Here is a 25,393-nt window from a genome sequence, read left to right as displayed (position 1 = left end):
AAATTCCAAAAGAACATTGCATTATTTATTTATTTATTTATTTATTTTGTGATACAGAGTCTCGCTCTGTTTCCCAGGCTGGTGTGCAGTGGCACAATCTTGGCTCATTGCAACCTCTGCCTCCCACATTCAAGCCATTCTCTTGCCTCAGCCTCCCAAGTACCCTGGACTGCAGGTATGAGCCACCATGCCCAGCTAATTTTTGTATTTTTAGTAGAGATAGGACTTTATCATGTTGGCCAGGTTGATCTCAAACTCCTGACCTCAAGTGATCTGCCCGCCTCGGCCACCGAAAGTGCTGGAATTACAGGCATGAGCCACCATGCCCGGCCACAATATTTTACAATTTAATGTCAAATTTGAATTTGGGCTGGGCACGGGGGCTCATGCCTGTCATCCCAGCACTTTGGGAGGCCGAAGAGGGCAGATGACTTGCGGTCAGGAGTTCAAGACCAGCCTGGCCAACTTGGTGAAACCCTGTCTCTACTAAAAGTACAAAAATTAGCCGGGCATGGTGGCACATGCCTGTAGTCCCAGCTACTCAAGAGGCTGAGGCAGGAGAATTGCTTGAAACCAGGAGGCATAGGTTGCAGTGAGCAGATATTGCGCACTGCACTCCAGCCTGGGTGACAGAGAGAGACTCCATCTCAACAACAACAACAACAAATGATTAAATGTTCCTAATTGTAGGTTTGTTATGTTCTGCTAACCTGTCTTTTCATTTTTCCAATGAACAATTTATGAATATTGAGACATTTTTAATGATGTGGAAATTTTCAGAATTGTAAATGTTTATGTATTTAAGACTGGTTGGAAAAGTACTGTCTCAAAAATGTTAATAAAGCTAGCAGTCTAGCTTTATTAATATTCATTTATTCAATAGCTCTGATCTTACTCATCCTTGGTTTACCCAGCTCTAAAATGGTTGCAAAGATTACTAAAAATATAGGTAAGTTACTTTCACAAATTAGACACTAAAAAGTAAAAATTACTTTCGAAAATCTGCCATTGGCCAGGTGCGGTGGCTCCAGCCTGTAATCCCAGCACTTTTGGAGGTCGAGGAGTGCTGATCATGAGGTCAAGAGATCGAGACCATCCTGGCCAACATGGAGAAACCCTGTCTCTACTAAAATACAAAAAATTGGCTTGGAGTGGTGGCACGCACCTGTAGTCCCAGCTACTCGGGAGGCTGAGGCAGGGAGAATTGCTTGAACCCGGGAGGTGGAGGTTGCAGTGAGCCGAGATGGGACCACTGCACTCCAGCCTAGTGGTAGAGTGAAACTGGGTCTCAAAAAAAAAAGTCTGCAATCATAATTATTTACCGTTAAATCTGGAATTTAGTACTCTCTTCTATTTTCAAAGCTACTATAGGGTATGCTGTCCTTTGTAGTTCCACTTTTAGCAGAATTCAATGTTTTTCTAACGGGTATAGATCTTTATGCTTGAGACTGTGTGGAAACCATGGACTTGAGCTCCACTCTCAGTTATTTTTTGTATTTGCTGAAACTTAAATACATTCTGTCCACCTATAACATGATACCTGGTATGTGATAGGAACCCAATAAAAGTTTGGCTGTGATGGGAATGTATGTTTCTACATTATTTTTGGAGGGTAATTAGGTGGTATCTTTCAAAATTTTAAGTTTGTATGTGTTTCATTCCAGACATTCTACCTCTAGGAATTTAGATATAGTTGTATATATGTATAAGGATGTTCACATTGCAGCATTGTCTGTAACAAGATTTGAAAAGAACCTGAAAACAACTAAAGGTCCATTAATATTGAACTGGCTAAATACGTTATGGTACTTTTAATTATGTTACTCATAAGCAAGTAAATTGCCTATAGCCATTAAAAAATAGGATCTATGTATGCATAAATTGACTGGGAAACTCAGTGCTCAAGGTATATTGTAGAATATGTACAGTTACTCCTTTTGTATAAAAATAGAGGATATACATATATGTGAAAGTAAATATGTATACACAATATGCAAAATATGAATGTAAGCACTGGTAAATATCTAGAAGAACACACAAGGAACCGGGGCTGGGGGCGGATCAGGCAGAGGGACTTCCCTGTGCCTCACTGTTTGAATTCTGAAGGGTGCATACACGCCCTTATTGATCTGTGCTACCGGCCTCTGGCTAAAGAGGGCGCTGTAGCCAACAAAGTCCTGTTTACAAATCAGGAGTCTCAGTAAGCCAGCGTGGTTACGCCATCACGACAGGCGGTGGCACATGCGCAATAGCGAGATGCTGGAACGCGGCGTAGGTGGCTGCCGAGTCTCTTCCGGTCTCGGGTCTTATCTTGGCACTGAGGGCGCCCGACTTGCGCTTTCGGCCCGCTTGGCATTGGGTGGGCGGCTTCTTGGAACCCACATGAGCCAGTGGCATCATCCCCGCAGTGGCTGGGGCCGGAGACGCGACTTTTCAGGACGCTCCTCAGCCAAGAAGAAGGGCGGAAACCACATCCCCGAAAGGTAGTATGTCTTGGTCCCTTGGCGTGGCCTTTCCAGCTCGTGGCTTCTGGGTCTGGGCTTCATCTTGTGTGGTCTCTGCCTCTCGCTGTTGCCGTCGCAAGCTTGACCTGTCCGCCCGTTGCTTTGAGGCTTTGGCCCTCTGCGCCACCCGCTGTAGCTGAAAGGGGCGATGTCTGTGGTGTCCTGTGATTTCTCCGTATTCTTGTGAAAGGGAGGTTCTGGCCATTGCTCTTAGGTAAAATACGGAAGGATTGCTTTAAGGTGGGACTGTTACTGTTGGGGACGCTCCTTAATTCCCAAAATGGAACCTCCTCAATTCCTTGTTACGTTGGCACGGCAAGTGTAATGCTTTGCGTTAGGAACCCAGCAGTAGTAGCGCCCTGAGATCTCACATGGCAAGTTGGTTTGTATTGTTTCCAGAAGTCGCAAAGAGCATACTTTGTTACTTCCTAACAGGCCTCGTTTGAAAGATACTCCTTTGTACGTACAAATGATTAATTTTGAGACTTTGCACGTAGGTGCAGTGAACTGTTTTTACTCTTTGAGACCATCCTCCACCATCTCATACCTCAATAAGTCCTCTTCATTTTATCCACTATCTTTTGACTGTCACTTTCTGTCAGTACCTTAATACAGGTCTTGCCTGACCTATTGCAGTTGGGTTCTAATTAGTGAATCTCCTGTTTTCTTCCAATCCGTTTTTTTTGTTTGTTTGTTTTTGTTTTCGTTTTTGGGATGGATTTTTGCTCTTGTCCGCCAGGCTGGAGTGCAATGGTCCGATCTCGGCTCACTGCAACCTCTGCCTCCCGGATTCAAGTGATTCTCCTCCCTCAGCCTCCCAAGTTGCTGGGATAACAGGCGCCCGCCACCACACCCGGCTAATTTTTTTGTATTTTTAGTAGAGACGGGGTTTCACCATGTGGTCAGGCTGGTCTCGAACTCCTGACCTCAGGTGATCCACCTGCCTCAGCCTCCCAAAATGCTGGGATTACAGACGTGAGCCACCACGCCCGGCCAGTTCCTAGCATTATTAAGTGAAGTTCACAGTCCCTCTTCTAGCAGGTTTTCTCTTAAAATATGAACTTGAAGTTTCCTACTAATTGAAATTGATGGCATGAGTCGTATGAAAACTAAAACCGTGAAGTGAAATAGTTGAATTTAAATTATTTCAGTGAATGTGTTTGTATTAATGGCACTTTAGTATCTGGTACTGGGCCAAGTTTAACAGGGATACAGAAGTTCTGGGTGTCTCCGGTTTTATATAGGCCTTATTTGAGTTGTACTGTTGTGTTGCTTTTGTTCGTTTTCATGGTGGGGAAACAGGAGAGGACAGTATACGTCGCTACTTGGTGGGGTTTAATAAGTGGAGTGGCAAAATGCAAAGCAGAGAGAGAAGAGAGGGCATGTTGTGTGGGCTGTGATTCCCATTTTCAAAAAGTCTTATTCTATGCCAGGAAACAAGGGTAACATACAATTTGGCTAACAAAAAATATATCTAATAGGTGGAAAGACTATCTCCCAGTTGGACAGCGGATGCCTGGGACTCGTTTCATTGCTTTCAAAGTTCCTTTGCAAAAGGTAAGCAAAAGTTAATTCAGTATTCTTTCAGGCAACTGAGTTCACCATGCAGAATACTGTTCTCCACTCTATCACATTCCATTTTCTCTTTTTATAGCAAATACTTTGTAATGACCCCTTTACTATCCTGAAATGAAGGTCATAGGTACATACAACCTACTTTATATTTTAAACAAAAACACCAATGAACACCCTAACTCTAATATGAAAAATAAAATAAAAGTAATTTATAATAAAATAATATTCATTTCAATATATAAATGTTTGGACATGACTGCATTAAAAGACATAGAGTAATAGTTGCCTGCGCCATGAATTCAAGAATTACAAATGTAGACTGGTCTAGGTGGCTTATATTGCTTTAGTGGTAGGAGTTTCTATAATAGATTTCCAAACAGAACAAAGTGTAGTCTTCATTTGGTTGATAAGGTGATTATTATCCTGGAAAATTCAATAGATATTAGTATTGTACAAAAAATACTTTGTGTTTATTTGTGAAATGGAGTTAGGTTCTAAGGCCAAGCTAAATATGAACAGTTTTTTATCTATATTAATGTTGAATAGGACATCCAAAAGCCATTCAGGATGTGGGACACATTTGTAGGACTGTCTTGAATTCGGCAAGTTGTTTAGAATTTGCAACCGTTACCCACTGAATGCCAGTGGGACTCCTTTCCTTCCATGGTCACAATCAAAAATGTCCCCTGGATCATCAAGGTCAGGATTTCAGTGGGGAAAATCTGAAGATTGTGTTTTTGTTTAAACTAGGAAAGGAATAGGAGCGATAGGAGGGGAAAGCTTTTGACAGCCATAAAAAAGATGAGAAGGTGAAGACAAATAATTGTTTTCTAGATTCCATGTCTTTCTTATTAGACTTCCCCAGCATAGCTCAGATTAGTATCAGGAGAAGCCTACTTGAAACGTTTTGGGAATTTACTTAATTTGTGACTCATAGATCAGATTTCCTTTTTCAACTGCTGTGTCAGCTTCTCTGCATGTCTGGGCTTAAAAATGAGTCATTTCAGGCCAGGCCTGTTGGATCATGTTTGTAATCCCGTACTTTGGGAGGCAAGGTGGGTGTATCGCTTGAGCCCAGGAGTTTTAGACCAGCCTGGGCAACATTGCGAAACCGTGTCTCTACAAAAAATACAAGAATTAACCAGGTGTGGTGGTGTGTGCTTGTAGTCTCAGCTGCTCAGGAGGCTGAAGTGGGAGGATGGATTGAGCCCAGGAGGTCAAGGCTGCAGTGAGCCGTGGTCATGCCACTGTACTCCAGCCTGGGCAACAGAGCAAGACCCTGTCTCCAAAAAGAAGGTGTTGGAGACACAGGGAATTTTTAGGGAAGTGAAACTATTCTGTGTGATACTGTAAGGGTGGATACATGTTGTTATATATTGATCAAAACCTATAAGAGGGCTTCACATATATTAGCACATTTCACAACACTCCTGTGCTGATGAAGTAGCAGTAGTACTAATATCTCTTATTGAGTGCTTATTCTGCACTAAGCTCAGAGGATAGATGGTTACATCTAATAAATGATTTTGTAGATAATCAAACAGGCTCAGAAAGGAAAAATCAAAACTTGAACTTAGTTCTTTCTCTCATTTTTTTTTGTGGCAAAATATATATAACATAATATGTACCTACAATGCGTAACATAGAATGAACCATGCACACCTAACCTCTAGACTTTGGTGATAACGACGTGTCAGAGTTGGTTCTTCATTTGTAACAAATGGACCACACTGGTATGGAATGTGGATAGTGGGGGAGTCTGGGTGGGGTGGGGAAGGCAAAGTATATGTGGGAACTGTCTGTCCTTTTGGCTCAGTTTTCCTGTGAACCTAAAACTGCTCTGAAAACTAGTCTATTTTTTTTTTTTTTTTTTTGAGATGGCATCTGGCTCTGTCGCCCAGGCTGGAGTGCAGTGGTGTGATCTTGGCTCACTGTAAGCTCTGCCTCCTGGGTTCATGCCATTCTTCTTCCTCCGCCTCCTGAGTAGCTGTAACTACAACCGCCCGCCACCTCACCTGGCTAATTTTTTTGTGGTTTTAGTAGAGACGGAGTTTCACCGTGTTAGCCAGGATGGTCTCGATCTCCTGACCTCGTGATCCTCCTGCCTCGGCCTCCCAAAGTTCTGAGATTACAGGCGTGAGCCACTGCACCCAGCCAAACTAGTCTATTTTTTAAAAAGTACATTGCTGGCACCTGAGTAGCCAGACAGATTGAAGGAACAGAGCATAAAGTTCAAAAATAAACTGCATACATAAAAGAATATTCAGCAATGAAAGCCATCCTTTATATGTGTAGACATGTAAGAAATATTTATTTCTGTGGCCGAGACAGGAGGGTTGCTTGAGCTCAGGAGTTTGAGATCAGCCTGGTCTACATGGCAAGACGGCAGGACCCTATCTCTTTTTTTTTTTTATTTTTTTTTTTTTTTTGAGGCAGAGTCTCGCTCTGTCACCCAGGCTGGAGTGCAGTGGTGTGATCTCGGCTCACTGCAAACTCTGCCTCCCAGGTTCATGCCATTCTCGTGCCTCAGCCTCCCGGAAGCTGGGACTACAGGCGCCTGCCACCACGCCTGGCTAATTTTTTGTATTTTTAGTAGAGACGGGGTTTCACAGTGTTAGCCAGGATGGTCTCGATCTCCTGACCTTGTGATCTTTCCGCCTCGGCCTCCCAAAGTGCTGGGATTACAGGCGTGAACCACCGTGCCCAGCTGACCCTATCACTTTAAAAAAAAGAAAAAAAGGCCAGGTGTGGTGGTTCATGCCTGTAGTCCCAGCTACTTGGGAGGCTGAGGTGGGAGGATTGCTTGAGCCCAGGAGGTGGAGGCTGCAGTGAGCCATGTTTGTGTCACTGCACTCCAGCCTGAATGACAGAGCAACACCCTGTTTCAAAAAAAAAGAAAAAGAAAAGAAATATTTATAAACACTAAGTATGATAAGCACTCCACCTGGAGCTGGAGATACAGTGGTGAATAAAATCTGGGAGTTTACAGTCTGATTAGGAGACCAACATGAAACAAATACAGAAATACATATATAGAAGTGGGCTTATTTTTTTCTTTCTGACCACTCTGGAAGAAAAGATTGTTACAATATACCTTCTATGTTCCAGGAGAATGGAAACTTTCCTTTGAATCTCGTTGTATGTTAGCATCACAGGACTTGAATAAATGCCTAATGTAGTACAGGATTTTAAGCACATATTTGCTCTTATTTCATTCTTTCTGACAGAGTTTTGAAAAGAAACTTGCTCCAGAAGAATGCTTTTCCCCTTTGGATCTTTTTAACAAAATCCGAGAACAAAATGAAGAACTTGGACTGATTATTGATTTAACATATACTCAACGCTGTTATAAACCAGAAGTAAGTGGAACCCTTCATTGAAAAGAACTTTCTTCATTCTGATCCTAAAATAATTTACAGTAATTCAGTAATCATCTTGTGCTAATATGAAGCTTGGCCTTCTTTGATGGGTAGTAAGTTTAAAAGAGAACCAAGTTATTTCTCTAATTACATGTTTTTAATTGCTGTCTTAAATGAAATCGAAGAGATGAATTGAACTAAAATATTTGGCAGTAGGCTGTGTGTGTGCCTAAGAAATTCTATAAGCTTCCATATTCTATATTTTGAAAATCAAGTAAACTTATTAATACTAGCAGTGGCCTGAAGGAAAGAAAGGAATATCCAGTATTTCTTAGCACTTATTTTAACCCGTTGCCTGAGCATGTGTAAGCATCATGTAAAAGAACGTTCTCTAAGTTTATGATTTCTTTTCCCAGTATCTGTTGATACAATACAGAGATTCATATATTTCTGTTGGCCCCATTTAGCATCTCAGTGGGAAAGAATGATCCTTCTTCTGACCAGTTCCATGGCTTTTGGAAACAGTAACACCTAATGTTTGTTAATATTTGTACAGCAGTTTGCTATTTAAAAAGTACTTTCAGCCAGGTGCAGAGACTCACACCTGTAATCCCAGCACTTTGGGAGGCCAAGGCGGGTGGATCACCTGAGGTCAGGAGTTCAAGACCAGCCTGGCCAACATGGTGAAACCCATCTCTGTTAAAAATACAAAAAAAAATTAGCCAGGTGTGAGTGGTGCACACCTCTAATCCCAGCTACTGGGGCTGCTGAGGAAGGCGAATCGCTTGAACCTGGGAAGCAGAGGTTGCAGTGAGCCAAGATCATGCCACTGCATGACAGCCTGGGCGTCAGAGGAAGACTCCATCTCAAAAAAAAAAAAAAAAAGTACTTTCACATGTATTAACTTAGTTAATCCTCTCAACAATCTTGTGCTGATAAAGTAGCAATTGTGCTAATATCTCCTATCGAATGCTTTTTCTTGGCTAAGCTCAGAGGATTAAATGGTTACAATTAATACATAATTTTACAGAAGATAAAACAGGCTCAAACAAGGATGACTTAAAACTTGAATTTAGTTATTTCTTTTTTTTTTTTAATTGAAGCACAAATTGAGGCCCTATCTTTGGAGAGTTGGAGCTTCTTAGATTGTCTCCTGAGTCCTTTTGACACAACTCTAGTAACCTTTGATCACTCTTTTTTTGCTATTTATATGAAAAAAAATTCCAGGCTTATCTTGTACATTTCCTGCCCTACCCTGAACTCAGCCGTTTTCCCAAGGAGCTTTGATTCCTTTCTGGTGGGAATGCTATTGAAAGATGAGAGTCTGAGTGCTAGAGGTGCTCAGTGCTCCTAGGCTCATTGTTACTCGTCTTCTTCTGTGGATGGTGCCAAGAAATAATGTTTGTTTTTAAACTACATCATGAGTTCATGCTGATACTTTCCATTTGAACTCAGAACTTCAGTTCTAAAAGAACTGAAAGCAAGGATTTAAACAAATACTTGTACACCAGTGTTCACAGCAGCATTTTTCACAATGGCCAAAAGGTGTCCATCAGTAGGTGAATGGATGCACAGAACATTATATGCACACAATGGAATATTATTCAGCCATAAAAAAGAATAAAATTAATACATGCTACAACATGGATGAACCTTAAAAACATGCTTAGTGAAATAAACCAGACACAGAAGGACAAACATATGATTCCACTTGTATGAACTACCTAGAATAGACAAATTCACAGAGACAGAAAACAGACTAAAGGATCTACGAGGTGAGGAGAAGGGAATTATGGTTTAATGGTCAGAGTCTTTCTGTTGAGGATGATGAAAAAGTTTTGGGTATAGACAGTGGTGATGGTTACACAATACTGTGAATGTCATGCCACTGAACTATACACTTACGGATGGTTAAAATGATTTTGACTTAGCCTCTTCTGTCTTTTATCTGTATCTACTTTTCTCCCACCCCAAGAATATCAGTTCTCAATAGTGCCTGGAATTCCCTCTATGTCACAATTCAAATCCAAGTTCTTCTGACTCTATTCTCTACTCTTCTACTTAAATCGTAGCTGCTTTATGAAGGCACTGGCCCTTGAATTGTAAAATATTAAATGGAACTGTTTATATAATTTATAGTTAAATATGCATTCATTCACATGGAATTTGCTTTCAGTTTTGTATACCTAGTGACTATCTATTATGTAGTTTTATTGAAAATCAAGTGATACTTCCTGGTTGAAGCAGTGTTGGAAGAAATGGCTCTCTTATCAGAATTGCATATACTGATATTGGCATATTAAGTTTGTTATAATCTCTTGGCTTATATTCTGGGTCCCCTAATTACTCTTTAATTATTTCTCTACAAGTGAAATAATACACATCTTTTATGGTTTTGCTTTATACGATTTGCCAGAAACTATTCCTTGCTTAAAAATTTTTACAGTTGGACATCAAGTGCCTGATGATGAGACTATTTTTAAATTCAAACACGCTGTTAATGGGTTTTTGAAAGAAAATAAAGATAATGGTGAGTTTTTGTTCTTACCTGAACTGTGGTGTGCATTATGAATGGGGTTGGGGATTTTTGGTATTTTTTCTAGTTCTAACCTTAGACCTGTTGTATTTAATGATGCTAAGGTGATGAAAATGTCAGATGGTGCTAATAGGGTAAGATGTTTTTCCTTTTGTTGATCACAAATAATTTAACTTTGTAATGTGAAATTAGTTTTAGTGCAAAATATGAACTGAACTAACTCATCTTTCTTTTTTAATTTGAATGGGAAATATATAATAAAATTAAAATGTTATTTTTGTCTTATATATTGGTTAAGAAGTGAGAGGTAGAAGAAAAGATTAAAAAACTCTGAGTCTTAGAGTTACGTGAAAGAGACAAAGGGCAAAGATTAAGAATGGGACGGACCCCTAGAAGCAAAACAAGAAAGAATGCACCAGTGGAATTGCCCCTTTGTCATATGTATTTAAGATACACGTATACATATGTAACAAACTTGCCATTGTGCACATGTACCCTAAAACTTAAAGTATAATAAAAAAAAAAAAGATATTTCTGCTGTTTTTCCGCTTTGAGTACAGATGGGGAAGATACCACCACCTCTTATTCTTCACACGGGAGAACTTAAGCCAAAGGTTGATGCTTTCTTGTTCCTGCTTTAAGATTTACCTTACTCTTTTGAAAATAGAACTTAACAGCTTCTTTATCTTAAGGATCCAGTTGCCTTTTTCTGGCATCTCTCTGCCAGAAAGAACATGATATTTGCCATATTTTAAGATTGAAGAAGCTTTTATCTTTGGAAAGCCAGTGACACCCACAGGACAGAGGCTTCATTTGCCTTCTTTCCAAATTTAGCTTGAGGAGTGTATACTTTATTACATAAATCTGACAGTAAATACTCCTTTTTAAAAAATGTGATGCAGTAGTGGAGAAAGAATAGAGACAGAGGTGGGAAGATAGGGAATGGAAGGTGAGAGATAGAGACTGGATCAGTGGGTTTGAAGATAAAATTTCAAATTGTAACCCAGTCACTCACTTAATGTGGACACTAGCTTTTAATGATGTGAAACCTTGTTCACAGATCTTCCCTTGTACTTTAACTTTAAAACTTGAGAGGTTTGGCTTTCTCATTTGTATAAGCTGTTGTCACAGAAATACTACCTTTTAAGATATGAGGGTACAGCTGATGGCCTATTCACTGCTTCTAGGCTCTTTTGTGTGAAATTTTTATATAGCGTTTCATCTGTTCTGTGAGGGCTAGGAGGTCCTTATGAATACATGAGAACACATTTTTAAATCTTAGTTGTTCACATGTTACACTGATTGTAGTCAATTGGATAGACTGAACTCCATGTTGGTCTTCTGCCTGAGTTGTGCTAAGTCTTGGAGTACTCACTGCCATAGCAGGCTTGGGACCTTGTTTGTAATCAGTTTTGGCTACCTCTGCTATAATCCCTTCTCACAGATACCAGGCTCACTGATAAAAAGAGGACACTACACTCTCCACTGTCTCCTAGAACTAGTAGGGACTGAGAAAATAAATTGATTCAGTAAACACTGAGATCCTTTTAGATTTGTTGTTAGAGCATGAAGACACAGAGGTGATAGCACTCTTTGTTTTTTATTATAGCAGTTCACAGTTACCTAGGAAAATAAACATGTAGTGCATGTGGTTTAAGATGTGGGTTAGGCCGGGCGCGGTGGCTCACGCCTATGATCCCAGCACTTTGGGAGGCCCAGGCGGGCGGATCACGAGGTCAGGAGATCGAGACCATCCTGGCTAACACGGTGAAACCCCATCTCTACTAAAAATACAAAAAATTAGCCGGGTGTGGTGGCTGGCACCTGTAGTCCAAGCTACTCGGGAGGCTGCGGCAGGAGAATGGTGTGAACCTGGGAGGCGAAACTTGCAGTGAGCCGAGATTGCGCCACTGCACTCCAGCCTGGGTGACAGAGCGAGACTCCGTCTCAAAAAAAAAAAAAAACCACAAAAGACAGTTCATCATAATAAAAGAATAAATTAAGTCCAGTGAGAATATAGAGGAGAGATTGAGGAAGGCCTGACAGGAGACGACATTTGAGCAGCAGGGATGAGAATTTTGCCAGGATGAGAAAAGGGCAGTCCAGTTTTGGGGATTAGGCACAAAAGGCACAGGGCCTAAAGCCATGGAGAGGCAGCCTCTTGTGTGACTAGAAGATAATGTGAAAAGGCATGGAATTCATAGGTTCATTTGCAACAAATAATTATATAACCTATGTTGAAGTCACTTTTCTAGAAAGTGGAAATAGAACAAAGTCCTTGCCCTTCTATACTTTACATTCTAGTTGGGGACAAAAATAAGCAAATAAATACATGGAATGTATATGGTGATAAGTACTTTGGAGAATAACAAAACACGATAATGGGATGAGGGAAGAGGTGAGTGATCACGAAGGCCTCTTTATGAAGATGTCATTTGAGCAGAACCTTAAAGGAAGTAATGAACCAAGCCATTGGGTTTCTGGGGAGGAGCGTCCTAAGGCAGAGGGAACAGCAGGTGCAAAGTCCCTGAAGCATGAGTATGCTAGGCATGTTTGAGGAATGTTAAAGAGCCCAGTGTGGCTGGAGTGGAGTGAGTGAGGGTAAGAGCAGGAGAAACGGGATCAGAGAGGTTGGGGTTGGGCAGAACGGAGGTGGATCATATCAGCCCTTGTAAATCATAGTTAGGATCATTGTGGACTTAGATCGGTTGGAAAGACAGATTGATATCAGTTTATGAAGGATTCTAAATGCCATGCTAAATTTGGGCTTTATGCTATGCTAAATTGAGATTTTTAAGCAAAAACAACCCAGCCAGGCTTATGTTTTAGAAAGATAACATCTGCCTTATGGAAGATCAGTTGAGACAGAGGTAGGGAGATTAGTTTGTTGTAGTAATCCAGGCTGGCAATGACGAGTGCCTTCTTTTTTCTTTCTTTTTTTTTTTTGAGACAGAGTCTCACTCTGTCGCCGAGGCTGGAGTGCAGTGGCACCATGTTGGCACACTGCAGCCTCCGTCTCCTGGTTTCAAGCGATTCTCCTGCCTCAGCCTCCCGAGTAGCTGGGATTACAGGCAACCACCACCACACCCGGCTAGTTTTTACATTTTAGGAGAGATGGGGTTTCACCATATTGGCCAGGCTGGTCTCGAATTCCTGACCTCAGGTGATCCACCCCCCTCGGCCTCCCAAAGGGCTGGGATTACAGGCGTGAGCCACCACGCCCGGCAGAGTGCCTTCGTTTTTCTTTTCTGTCTTTTTTTTTTTTTTTTTTTTGATTAGCTGGGATTACAGGCTCCCACCACAATACCCAGCTAATTTTTTGTACTTTTAGTAGAGACGTGTTTTCGCCATGTTGGCCAGGTTGGAAAGTGCTGGGATTACAGGCGTGAGCCACCACACCTGGCTGATGAGTGCCTTCTTTACCAGACGCTACCTAGTCACGGACACAGATTTTGCAAAGATAAACTACACTTTTTTAATTTAATTCCTCATGCAATTTTTTAAAAGGATGGACTAAGAAGTACTGTGGTGTAATGGGAAAAATCTTAGACTTGATTCTAGTCTTGTACTGTTTGCCTGCTTTGACTTACATCTCCAAGCCTTGCCTTTTCATTGTAAAATGTGAATAGTGCTATTTACCTGAGTACTTCACAGGGCAAGTAGACCTGTGGTATGTGTGGAGCACCGAACAAGAGAAGGAATAGAAGCTCTTCGGGAACTCAAGAGTACTATGGAAACTGTCCTTAATATTCAATATCAAGAGTGAAGGCCTTTTATTTGTTTCATTCAGAAACAAATTTCATTCTTCTCTTAGCCTGTTGTTGCTTTCACTCCCTTTTTGTATAATTAAATCAGTTGCTGATGGGCATTCTGTTTTAAGATAGATGGGTTTGTCTCATTGCAGTTTTAGCTGTTAGTGTCTGACCAGGCCTGCAGTTGACATCATTGAGTCTAATTAGGACTATGCAAAGTTTCCCAGAAGCAGTGAGTTTTGGCTTTCTGTTAGATGATTCTTTATAGTATGTTCCTAGAAAAAACAATTCCTCTTAAGAGTTATTCATTTTCAGGGCAGTGATAATGTTATACACTTGTGTATCTACTTCAGTTATTTAATCCTGTATTTTCTTTTTATAGACAAACTTATTGGTGTCCATTGTACTCATGGTTTAAACAGGACTGGCTACCTCATTTGCAGGTAAGTTGCCAACCCCAGAGGCAGACCATTTTAAAGTTGTTTTTGTCTGTTTACAATGGTAATGTAAGCTTGTTGTAAAAAATGGAACCGGTATAGAAATGCATGAAGTAGAAGGCAGTCTTGCTCCCCAGCCAGAGATTACCACCATTAATAATTTAGTACACATCTTTTCAGACTGTAAAAATGCAGATACAAGCATACATGTTATTGAATGGTATAATAGCTAGACATTCTGTTTTTTTAATTTAATACGTGATAGACATCTTTCTTTGAAAATACTTGGACTCCTTATTCTTTTTTTTTTTTTTGAGACGGAGTCTCGCTCTGTCGCCCATGCTGGAGTGCAGTGGCGCGATCTCGGCTCACTCCAAGTTCCACCTCCCAGGTTCACGCGGTTCTCCTGCCTCAGCCTCCCAAGTAGCTGGGACTGCAAGCGGCCTGCCACAATGCCCGGCTAATTTTTTGTATTTTTAGTAGAGAGGGGGTTTGACTGTGTTAGCCAGGATGGTCTTGATCTCCTGACCTTGTGATCCACCCACCTCAGCCTCCCAAAGTGCTGGGATTACAGGAGTGAGCCACTGCGCCTGGCCAGACTCCTTGTTCTTTTTAAGGGCTGCGTTGTTCTTTGCACGCCGATGAACACAAAAGTCAGAAGTTTTTGATATTATAAAACCTTGAAGTAGTGAACATTTCTATGTAAATATTTTTGAATACATATCCCTTAGCCCCGGAGGTAATTTCACTCAAAATAGAATTTCTGAATCAAATAGTATGTGTCCTTATGCTTTTTATGGATGTTGCCACACTGTACTGAGTTATTTTTGTTCATTCAGAAAATATCTCCTGAGCATCTATTATGTGTAGGCCCTGTGCTGGGTGTTAGCAAAGAGACTTGAGCTGCCCTTTGTGCATCCTAACAGTCTATGGAGGGAGTAGATATTAAAGAATCACACAAATGCCTATAGAATTACAACTCCGACAAGTGCTAGAAGGGGAGTGATGTGGTACAATGACAGCATAGAATAGGGAGGATTTGACTTCAACAAGAGGACTAGAGGTTTCTGTGGGGAGGTCTGAGCAAATATCTGAAGTATGAGTAGGTGTTAACCAGGTAGGGATGTTGTGGAGAGAATTCTGAACATAAGGATCAGCAGAGACCATATAACAGGAAAACATATACTGTGTTGGAGGACCTGGCTAGGGAGACTGGGCCATGGGGGTAGTACGGCATTAAAATGGAACTGGAAATATGGATAGGAGCTAAAACCATGCAGAGCTGTGTTTAAGGTTTTAGTCACTACCTTAAGAGCAATAGAAAACCATTGAATTTTTTTTGTTGGGGATGAGTGTGGGGAACATTCAAATTTGTATTTTCAACTTATCATTTTGTTGCTGAGTGGAGAATACACTGCAGAGGGAAAGAGGTAGAAGCAAGGAGACAAGTTGGGAGGTGTTTGTAGGAATTGAGGCATAATGGTGGATTGGACCAGGGCATGGTGGCCATTTTGGTAGAAAGATGCAGATATACTCTATAGAGATATTTAGGTAATATTGTTGTCAGGAGTTGGTGGTGAATTGAAGATGAGAGTATGGAAGAAATGGCTGACAGTGATGGTGACTCCCAAGTTTCTGGCCCATTCTGTTGGTTATACAGTATTTTTTAGATATAATGTTAATATTTTTCCCAGTTTGTCTTTTGTTTGTTGTTGGTTTCTGATAAATACTCTGTTATATTAAGGAAGTCTCTATTTTTAGTGTATAAAGCATTTTGGTAAAAGATGATTCTGCATTTTCTTTCCTTTTGTTTATTAAATTACATTAATGTAAATAAATATATAAATAGATTTTGTGGAGTTGGGTCATCCTTGCATTCTTGAAAAACGTCTTTTTGTGGTCATGGTATGTCATTCTTTAATAACTGCTGGATTTGATGTGCTGATATTTTCTTAGGATTTTTATATCTATGTCTATAAGTTGAAATTGGACCTTTTTTGAAAAAACTTGATTTTTTTCTTTTCATATATAAATGACCCAAATTATGTTGTTTTGTTAGATATTTGATGTAGAAGGCGTGAGGCCAGATGTTGCAATTGAATGTAAGTGTGAGGGTTGTCACTATTTTTCCCTTTTTATTAAAGTTAAAGGTGGAAATGTAGAAGAATTTCTCAAATTTTGGAAAAAAGTTTGTAATTTGTTTGTCCAATATAAGATAGTCTTGCCAAAAGTCTATAGATGTATGTGGAAGTAGTGAGATATAACAGCTTGAATAGTGAATTTCAGCTTAATTTGCTTTTTCTGGAAAGATTTGCTCTTTGTACACTTATTTCTAACAGTTTATCCTCTCCTCAGTATTCAATAGGTGCCGGGGACATTGCTTAGAAAGACAGAACTGCATCGAAGACCTTCAGAATGGTCCTATCAGAAAGTAAGTCGTATGTTATATATGTGAGATTTGTGGGTCAGGGAGATCTCTGTTTATATAATTTAAGTTGCATATGTTCATTCTTCTGGTAGCTTGTTTATTTGTTGGGGGGAGACGTAAACAGGAATGGGAGAAGGAAGAAACTGTTATTTTCATATGCCAAAATATAGTCACTAAATTGACTACTAAATCTGGAAACCAGTAATATTGTGTGGAAATATTCTCTTTAAGGAATTGGAATTCCAGTGTACCCAGGTCAAGTGGTTTTGAAGACTCAGCACATCTCATGCAAGCAGTCCACAATAAGCCTGTTAAGCAGGGACCTAGGTATAATCTACATCAGATCCAGGGTCACTCAGCTCCTCGACATTTCCACACCCAGACCCAAAATTTGCAACAATCAGTCAGGTACCTCTCTCTGCTTTCCCTTTTCTAGAATTGAGATAGAAATCAATACTATAGTTAATGAAAACACATTATGATACTGATGAGAAATTCTTTGTTTTTTTTTTTTTGGAGACAGAGTCTCGCTCTGTCATCCAGGCTGGAGTACAATGACGCGATCTCGGCTCACTGCAACCTTCACCTCCCAGGTTCAAGCAATTCTCCTGCTTCAGCCTCCCAAGTAGCTGGGACTAAAGGCACTGCCACCACGCCCAGCTAATTTTTTGTATTTTTAGTAGAGATGGGGTTTCACCGTGTTAGACGGGGTGGTCTTGATCTCCTGACCCTGTGATCTACCCCACTCAGCCTGCCAAAATGCTGGGATTATAGGTGTGAGCCACCGCACCTGGCCGATAAGGAATTCTTGCTGTTTGGTTTGAACCAGGAGATATTATTCTGCTCTGTATTTTGCATTTAGCACTGGAAAATCAGTTACAGGAGAAGGAATATGTGACTTTGCAGAGGCAATTCGGAAAGGGACTTAGAAATTTTCATTGATTTTAAACTTAAGCGAAGAGTTTGATGTGGCTATCAAAAAGGATCTTATATTCTTAGGCTACATTAATGTAGTATACTTTTTAGAATAAGGAAGATTGTTATTTGAGGAGTTGATATGAATTATAAGAAAAATAATAAAATCCTAATAGAGAAATTGCAAAGGATCTGAACAAATAAAACAACAAAAGTATTTTCACTTGGAAAATGGGGAAAACCTCAGTATGGTTAAAGTGGTACATTAGTATGAGTTCTCCAGAATGATAGAACCAGTAGGATGGATGGATGGATGGATGGATGGATGGATGGATGGATGATGGATGGGTAGATGGGTGGGTGGATGGGAGGAGGAGCTTTTTTATTCGAGGTATTAGCTTATGCACTTATGAAAGCTGAGAAGTTTCGTAGTGGCTGTCTGCAAACTGGAGAACCGGGGAAGCTGGTAGCATTCAGTCCAACTCAGAAAGCCTCAGAACCACAGAAGCCAGTGGAGTAACTCTCAATCCAAGGCTGAAGGGCTGGGAATCTGGTAAGGGTTGGAGGACACTGGTGTGAGTCCTCAAGTCCAAAGGCCATGAAGCCTGGAGTTCTGATGTCCAAGAGTAGGAGAAGGTAAGGTATTCCAGCTCCAGGAGAGCACAGTTTACCTTTCCTCTGCCTTTTTGTTGTATCCAGGCCCCCAGCCTATTGGATGGTACCTAACCATCCTGAGAGTGGATCCTCCCACTCAGTCCACCCACTCACACACCAGTATCCTCTGCACACCTTCACAGACGCTCCCAGAAATAATACTTTACCAGCTATCTAGATATCTCTTAAGCCAGTCAAGTTGACACCTAAAATTAGCTATCACAAATAGCAAGGCATTATTCTTTGACTATTTGACTACTCATTTAGCAACAGTTTTATTAGCTTCTTTTTTTCTGGAGATGGAGTCTCACCCTGTCGCCCAGACTGGAGTGCAGTGGTGCAATCTTGGCTCACTGCAACCTCCACCTCCCAGGTTCAAGCAATTCTCCTGCTTCAGCCTCCCGAGTAGCTGGGATTACAGGCACTGCCACCACGCCCAGCTAATTTTTGTATTTTAGTAGAAATGGGGGTTTTACCATGTTGCCCAGGCTAGTCTTGAACTCCTGACCTCAGGTGATCCACCTGCCTCGGCCTCCCAAAGTGCTGGGATTACAGGCTCGAACCACCTTGCCCAGCCAGTTTAGCAACAGTTTTTGATAAGCACTCCATTGTAGTGGTTGTCAGGCTGGACCTGGATTTGCATCTTGGCTTTGTTACTCGCCTGCTTTGTGATCTTGGATAAGATACTTAGCCTATCTACATTTCCTTTTTCCCATCAGTCAGATAGATATTTTAATAATACATACCCCATAGTGGTTGGTATTGACAGTTAACATGAATTTAAACAGTTTAGCACATTGTAAACACTTTCAGAAATACATTGCCATTTTTAGGCCAGGTGCATTGGCTCACACCTGTAATCCCAGCACTTAGGGAGGCTGAGGTGGGAGGACTGCTTGGGCCCAGGAGTTTGAGACCACCCTGGGCAACATGCTGGAATCCTGTTTTTATTAAAAAAAGGAAAAAAAACTTAAGAAAAATTGACATTTTTAAAAGATGTAAACAAACATTTCAAAAATATGTCGCTTGTGGCATTGAAAATTGGTATAAGCCTTTTGAAGCACAATTTCAAGAGCCATAAAAATACTTTACCTAGTAATTTCATTCTGAGACTAAGGAAATACTTCAAAGTACAGAAAAAGCTATATTTACTTAATCATTTGGCACATTTCTCAAACTCCTTTCCATGTGTCAGATGCTGGGCTAGCTCAGGATACAGTAGTATATGTTTTGCATGTTAATCCCAGCATTATTTGTGGTTGTGGAAAAACTTGTAGCTGCTGTATTTCTAACAGTGGAGAATGTAGCTAAATAATTATATCCATACTATAACATTTTATAAAGCCATCGAAAGTGTTAGCTCATTTATGATAAGTGAAAATAATAGGCTGTGATTCAACAGTCAGAAAAAGATGCTGGGGAAAAGAATAAAAGGAAATACTAACTAATTGAATTATAGTAAGTGGGATTGAGGGCTGTGTAGCGGGGGTTAGTTTTTCTTTTCTCAGATTTCCAAATTTTCTTTCTTTATTTTTTCTTTCAAGACGGAGTTTCACTGTTGTTGCCCAGGCTGGAGTGTAATGGTGTGATCTCGGCTCACCACAACCTCCAACTCCCGGGTTCAAACGATTCTCCTGCCTCAGCCTCCTGAGTAGCTGGGATTACAGGCTCCCACCACCACACCCGGCTAACTTTGTATTTTTAGTAGAGATGGGGTTTCTCCATGTTGGTCAGGCTGGTCTCAAACTCCCGACTTGAGGTGATCCACCCGCCTTGGCCTCCCAAAGTGCTGGGATTACAGGTGTGAGCCACCACACCCAGCCCCAAATTTTCTTTTGTATAACTACATGAGATTTTCTGGTCTTGCTTTTGAAACAAGTAAATTTAAATCCTAATTTTTCGAATTTGTTGCATATACCATCATTAAAGTTTTTCACACTTTATAATTAATGTATGTATGTTTGTTTATAAAGTGGAAGCAGCTATCTGTTTTCAGTACTAAATAGCTTATTCTGTCTTATGTCAACCCTGCCAGATTTGGGAGAGAAAATATTTGATTAGAATAGTATGGGCATGCATTTATCTCTGTAGGGAAAGGTGGAAAGGCTTCTGGGAATCCACGGTGTGCCAGGGCATCGTAGGTAATTGAAATGTATTTTCTTAATTTAGCTTCATAACAGCTCATGAAGGTGAAAAGTATTATTAGCCCCATTTTATAAAGAACTTAGGGAAATAACAATTAAGTATTTTATCTACTAAGGTCACACAGGTAGGAAACAGTAGAATATATATTATTTTGTAAGTGTATAAATTTAAAATCTTTTATGAAAATATAAATTTAAAATAAATAAAAATTATTGCATTAATCCTAGTAATGGCTTATTACTTTTTGTTTTGCTTTAAGAAAATTTTCAGAGAATCCACATGTTTACCAGAGACGCCATCTCCCTCCTCCTGGTCCCCCTGGAGAGGACTATTCACACAGGAGGTACTCTTGGAATGTGAAGCCCAATGCCAGTCGGGCAGCCGAGGATAGAAGAAGGTGGTATCCTTACAATTACTGCGGACTCTCCTATCCAGCCTGTTGGGAATGGACCCAGTGATACAAACCTGTCCTGGAATTCTACCTGGAGACCAGAGCTGGCCTGAAGATTACTGGTGTGACTTTAATTAGTTCAGGTCTAATCAGGTTTCTTTATTGTTCCCTTACGTATTCAAGCTTAAGGAAAAATTGCATTGCTGTTTACTTCTTTGCTGATAAATTTGCAGTAATTACAGCATTGCAGGAAAAACAATCTGTTATTCCAGTCTTAAATTTTTCTAAAAGAAGACAATATTTTAGAACTGAAGCATTAAGAACTTCCCTTGCAAATTATTTTTAAAATTCTATCTTGTTTATCTATGTATTTCTTTCTGACTAGACTTGTGATATGTGTGTGTTTATGTACAGAAATTTTTAGTGTTTTTGTTATGTTCTGTTATTGACCCAAAGGCCATCTTTATTTGCTATAACTGTTCAAAATTTATATTAAAATCTGCTTAGGACATAATTTCTTTAGAACCTAGTTACTACCTGTAATTAATTGTGGTATTTTTGTGATTAGGTATTACTTTCTTTGGCAGGCAGTTGTGGGATTTGACCAACTTCCTTTGACTGAATTGTCAGATATACCGTCTCACACAGGAACGGATGAACTTTTAGGGATTGTCAATTGAGCAAGAGAGACTGACTGATAAACCAGATTGCTGGTTTATTCAATTATAGTGAGTAATTTACCTGGCAGGGTAATTGCCGTCAACTGGGTAGAACTATCCAGAAAACTTGAAAACTTTTATAAAGGTGGTGAACAGAGTAGAATATGTCCATTTAAAGGTTGTGCATATCTGGCAAAACTACTGTGTTATTGCTCCGTTGTTGAATATAACCTCCTGGGATCTTTCTCCAGTTGCCTCTCCTCTTAAGTGGAGTTGTGGCTTACCTTTTTTTTTTTTTTTTTTTTTGAGACAGGGTCTTGCTCTGTCACCCAGACTGGAGTGCAGTGGTGCCATCTAGGCTCACTGCAACCTCCGCCTCCTGGCTCAAGTGATCCTCCCACCTCAGCTTCCCTAGTAGCTGGGACTGCAGGTGTGGACTACAATGCCTGGCCAATTTTTCATATTTTTTTTTATAGAGACCGGGTTTTGCCATGTTGCCCAGGCTGGTCTCAAACTCCTTAGCTCAAGCGCATCCACTCACCTCAGCCTCCCAAAGTGTTGAGATTATAGACATGAGCCACTGTGCCTGGCCTACCTTCACTTTTTCCAAGTCGTCTCTTCTGCTGCTATACCTGTGGAACCCACAGACCGATCATTGGGGAGGGTAATTATTTTTAGTTGCTGAGGAAGCCAGAAACCTTTGATGGCTCAAAGGTTTTTTAAATTATTTTAATTAATTAATTAATTAATTTTTCAATTTTTGGTAGAGATAAGGTCTCACTTTGTTACCCAGATTGGTCTTGAACTCCTGAGCTCAAGCGATCCTCCTGCCTTGGCCTCCCAAAGTGCTGGGATTACAGGCATGAGCCACCATGCCCAGCCATTGGCTTCATTTTTTAAAGCATCTGATTTTGAGGATTTGTGTCATTGAATGTCTGATGTTGCACGTGATAGTTATTTTCTCTTCTCTCATCTATGAACAACATCTGGACCCTGATCTTAAGGAGCTACTGTAGCTCAGCTGTTCTTGGCTGTACCTGATTAGCTCAGTCAGGTTGCTGTTGTAGAACCCCAAAAGTTAGGTTCATGTACCTGGTGCACAGTAAGCCAAACACTGACATATTAATGCTTAGAAAGGTTTATTCAATTTGGCCAAAGTATGAGGGCGGGGGAAGCAGATTCTCAAATATGACCTTCCTTTGCACGTAATTGGGGGCTTTCCCTGATGATCAAAGCTGCTCGTGTCCCTTGGCCAGTCAAACTTCTGGATGCCATCAAGGAGGTCAGTGTGACCTAAGGATCATTGTTCTTTAAAAGAAAAACAAGTACATTAATCTTGCAAGCAGCCCCTGGGGGTTAGGATATACAGTTAATCACTTGTTAGTGACTACCCTCTACCAAAATGACTATGTGCAAGCAATCCTGCCTGGAGGAAGCTAAGGACAGAGAAAGAAAAATAAGTAAAATAAACACCTGATGATTTTTATAATATAGGCTGGGTTACAGTATCCCCACTGACACTGTTCCTTTCCTTAATCTTAAGTTTGGGTGTTGACTCAGTCTTCCTACTTCCCGCTGGCAAGGGGCATTCCTAGGGGGCTGAGGAATGGAACTTATTTACCTGCTGTTGAAAATATTCACATGTCCCGGGACTTAGGCAATTTTGTTGTAACATTGTTGAACAGGGTGTCAGGAGCTTCAGAAGGGCGATCTTGCAGTCCCACATACATCGTGCCACAGCAGTATAATCCACAGGCAAGGAGTATTCCTGTTTCTATAGTCATAGCTAGAATTACCAGTAATTTTTTCCACCAAGAGGGTACTGACTGGAAGTATGAAGACAGTCATTGGTTTAGTGACATCATGAGGTTGGACACAGCATTCAGTTTGTACATATCTTGAAGGGCCAGGGTGATGTCTCCTGAATTGTCTGGAATGTATACATAGCATTCAGTTTTCCTTATGGCACAAGTTCTCCTTGTGCAGCCGTGAAGACATCAAGGGCCATGTGGTTCTAGAAAACTGCTTTTTTCATCATAGTCATCTGAGAGGTGATTAAAGAGATGCCTTTGAATGCATCCTTCAGCACATGCTGGATATAATTTGTTAGGATCTCAACATGTCAGATAACATTTTCTAAACTAACTTGGGGAAGAAAAATGGAGAGGGGATGGTCATAGCAGTGGAAAACTGACTTGGTCCATTGGTGCAACACATTTGGGAAATTTCCAGGTTGTCCGTTGGTTTTTTGCCAAATGGCCCTGGACCTGTGGGAATCCCAGAGCATATTGTCCTATCCAGCCAATGGGTAATCAGGGCCAAAGATTAGTCCCACATAGCCATTGCACTCCATATGAAGCTAGCCATTGAATTCCTGGCCTGTGTCCAATCGGTAGCAAACCAGTCAGTTTGTTGCAGCCCTGGAGTATGTTCACATTGGTGGGGGGAGCAACCAGCCCATATTCTTAGTGATATTTGGCCGGTTATTGTAAGAATGCTGGTTTTGTTTTGTTCCCAACATAAAGGGGAATTTGATTTATGTGGCCAGTGGCAGGTTAAGGGTAGGGGACCACAGTCATTCAAAGATAATCATCCCAAGCTTGATAAAAACCTTCCTCAGTATAGTGGCTGTTAATAGTCAAAATTTGGGGGGCTGCCGAGGGAAATTCCTTCAGGAGAGGAGGAGGAGTGTATTCAAAAGTTTGTTGAACAGTCTGATTTATAGTAAAAGATTTTCTGTGACCTGGGTTGTGAAGGGTTATATTAATGCCAGGCCATAGCCTTACATTTCCTCGTGTTAGCACCCCAGAGACCTGATTTTCTTTGGAATAGTTTTTCATAAAAATTTGTTACTGTACTCAGTTGTTTCCTTGTAAGAGCAAGACCCACCAAGGTAATACCAAAGTGCTAGAGATAGGTAACAGCCCTCAAACCCTAGGAGCTTCTGTAGGCTGTCTGCATAATGCGCCCATTGTAGGAAAAGATTGGTTTCAGCAGCCACCGTAAGCCATATAGTACTGTGGTGCTTAGCAAGAAGGCTTTACTTACCTGTGGATATTTTCTTAAAAAGCAGCTTCAGGTTTTTAGTTGGTTCACATGTCCTTTCACGTCTATTAACCTGATAGGTCAGGCTGAGCGGGGGCAATTTTTATCCAGGTATAATGTACCCACGGTTTAACTCCTGCCCAATTGATGAATGCGTGGTCAGAAGGACCTCATAGGGTCTTACCCTTTGAGGGGCTATTTGGTGATCCAGTCCAGTCTCCCTCCAGGTTTTAAGTAGGACTTGGTCTCTAGCCTAGAAGGGGTGAAGTGGCCTGTCCGTGGGGAAGAAGCAAACTCATGAACAGAAGTCGGTATTTCATTTAGCAACTTTAAATAATGTCTAATAGCTTCTTCCCTTTCTAAGAATTTATAGCCTGATCTTAGCCCCAAGGTGGCTAGGAAAGGTCTCTCATACATAATTTGTAAAGGGCTCAACTAGAGCCTGTTTCAGGGAATGACCCAAATCGTCAGCAGGAGAGAAGGTAGTACTTTGTCCCAAGTTAGATTAGTTTCCTGGCACACGCTAGCAGCAGTTGCTTTTTTTTTTTTTTTGAAACGGTCTTACTCTGTCGCCCAGGCTGGAGTGGAGTGACGTGATCACAGCTCACTGCAACCTCTACCTCCCGGGTTCAAGCAATTCATGTGCCTCAGCCTCCCAAGCAGCTGGGACTACGGGCGTGTGCCACCATGCCCAGCTAATTTTGTATTTTTAGTAGAGACGGGGTTTCACCATGTTAGCCAGGCTGATCTTGAACTCCTGACCTCAGGAGGTGATGCCTAGAAGGTGAAGTTCTTAATCTGAAATGTAACATCGGGGTTTAGAAAACACAGGCCTGGACCAGGTGCGCTGGCTCACGACTGTAATCCCAGCACTTTGGAAGGCTGAGACAGGAGGATCGCTTGAGCCCAGGGGTTCGAGGATATAGTGAGCTATGATTACACCATTGCTCTCCAGCCTGGGCAACAGAGTGAGATCTCTAAAAAAAAACAAAA

The 25,393-nt window shown here is 40.9% G+C and overlaps 1 pseudogene; it reads left to right on the top strand.

The window, feature by feature from the left end:
• The first annotated feature begins 709 nt into the window (after window positions 1–709).
• Window positions 710–25,393, top strand: LOC129463168 (RNA/RNP complex-1-interacting phosphatase-like; annotated as a pseudogene).

Source organism: Symphalangus syndactylus, chromosome 14, assembly GCF_028878055.3.
Source record: "Symphalangus syndactylus isolate Jambi chromosome 14, NHGRI_mSymSyn1-v2.1_pri, whole genome shotgun sequence".
Taxonomy (NCBI): Eukaryota; Metazoa; Chordata; class Mammalia; order Primates; family Hylobatidae; genus Symphalangus; species Symphalangus syndactylus.
This window is presented reverse-complemented; position numbering and strand designations above follow the sequence as displayed.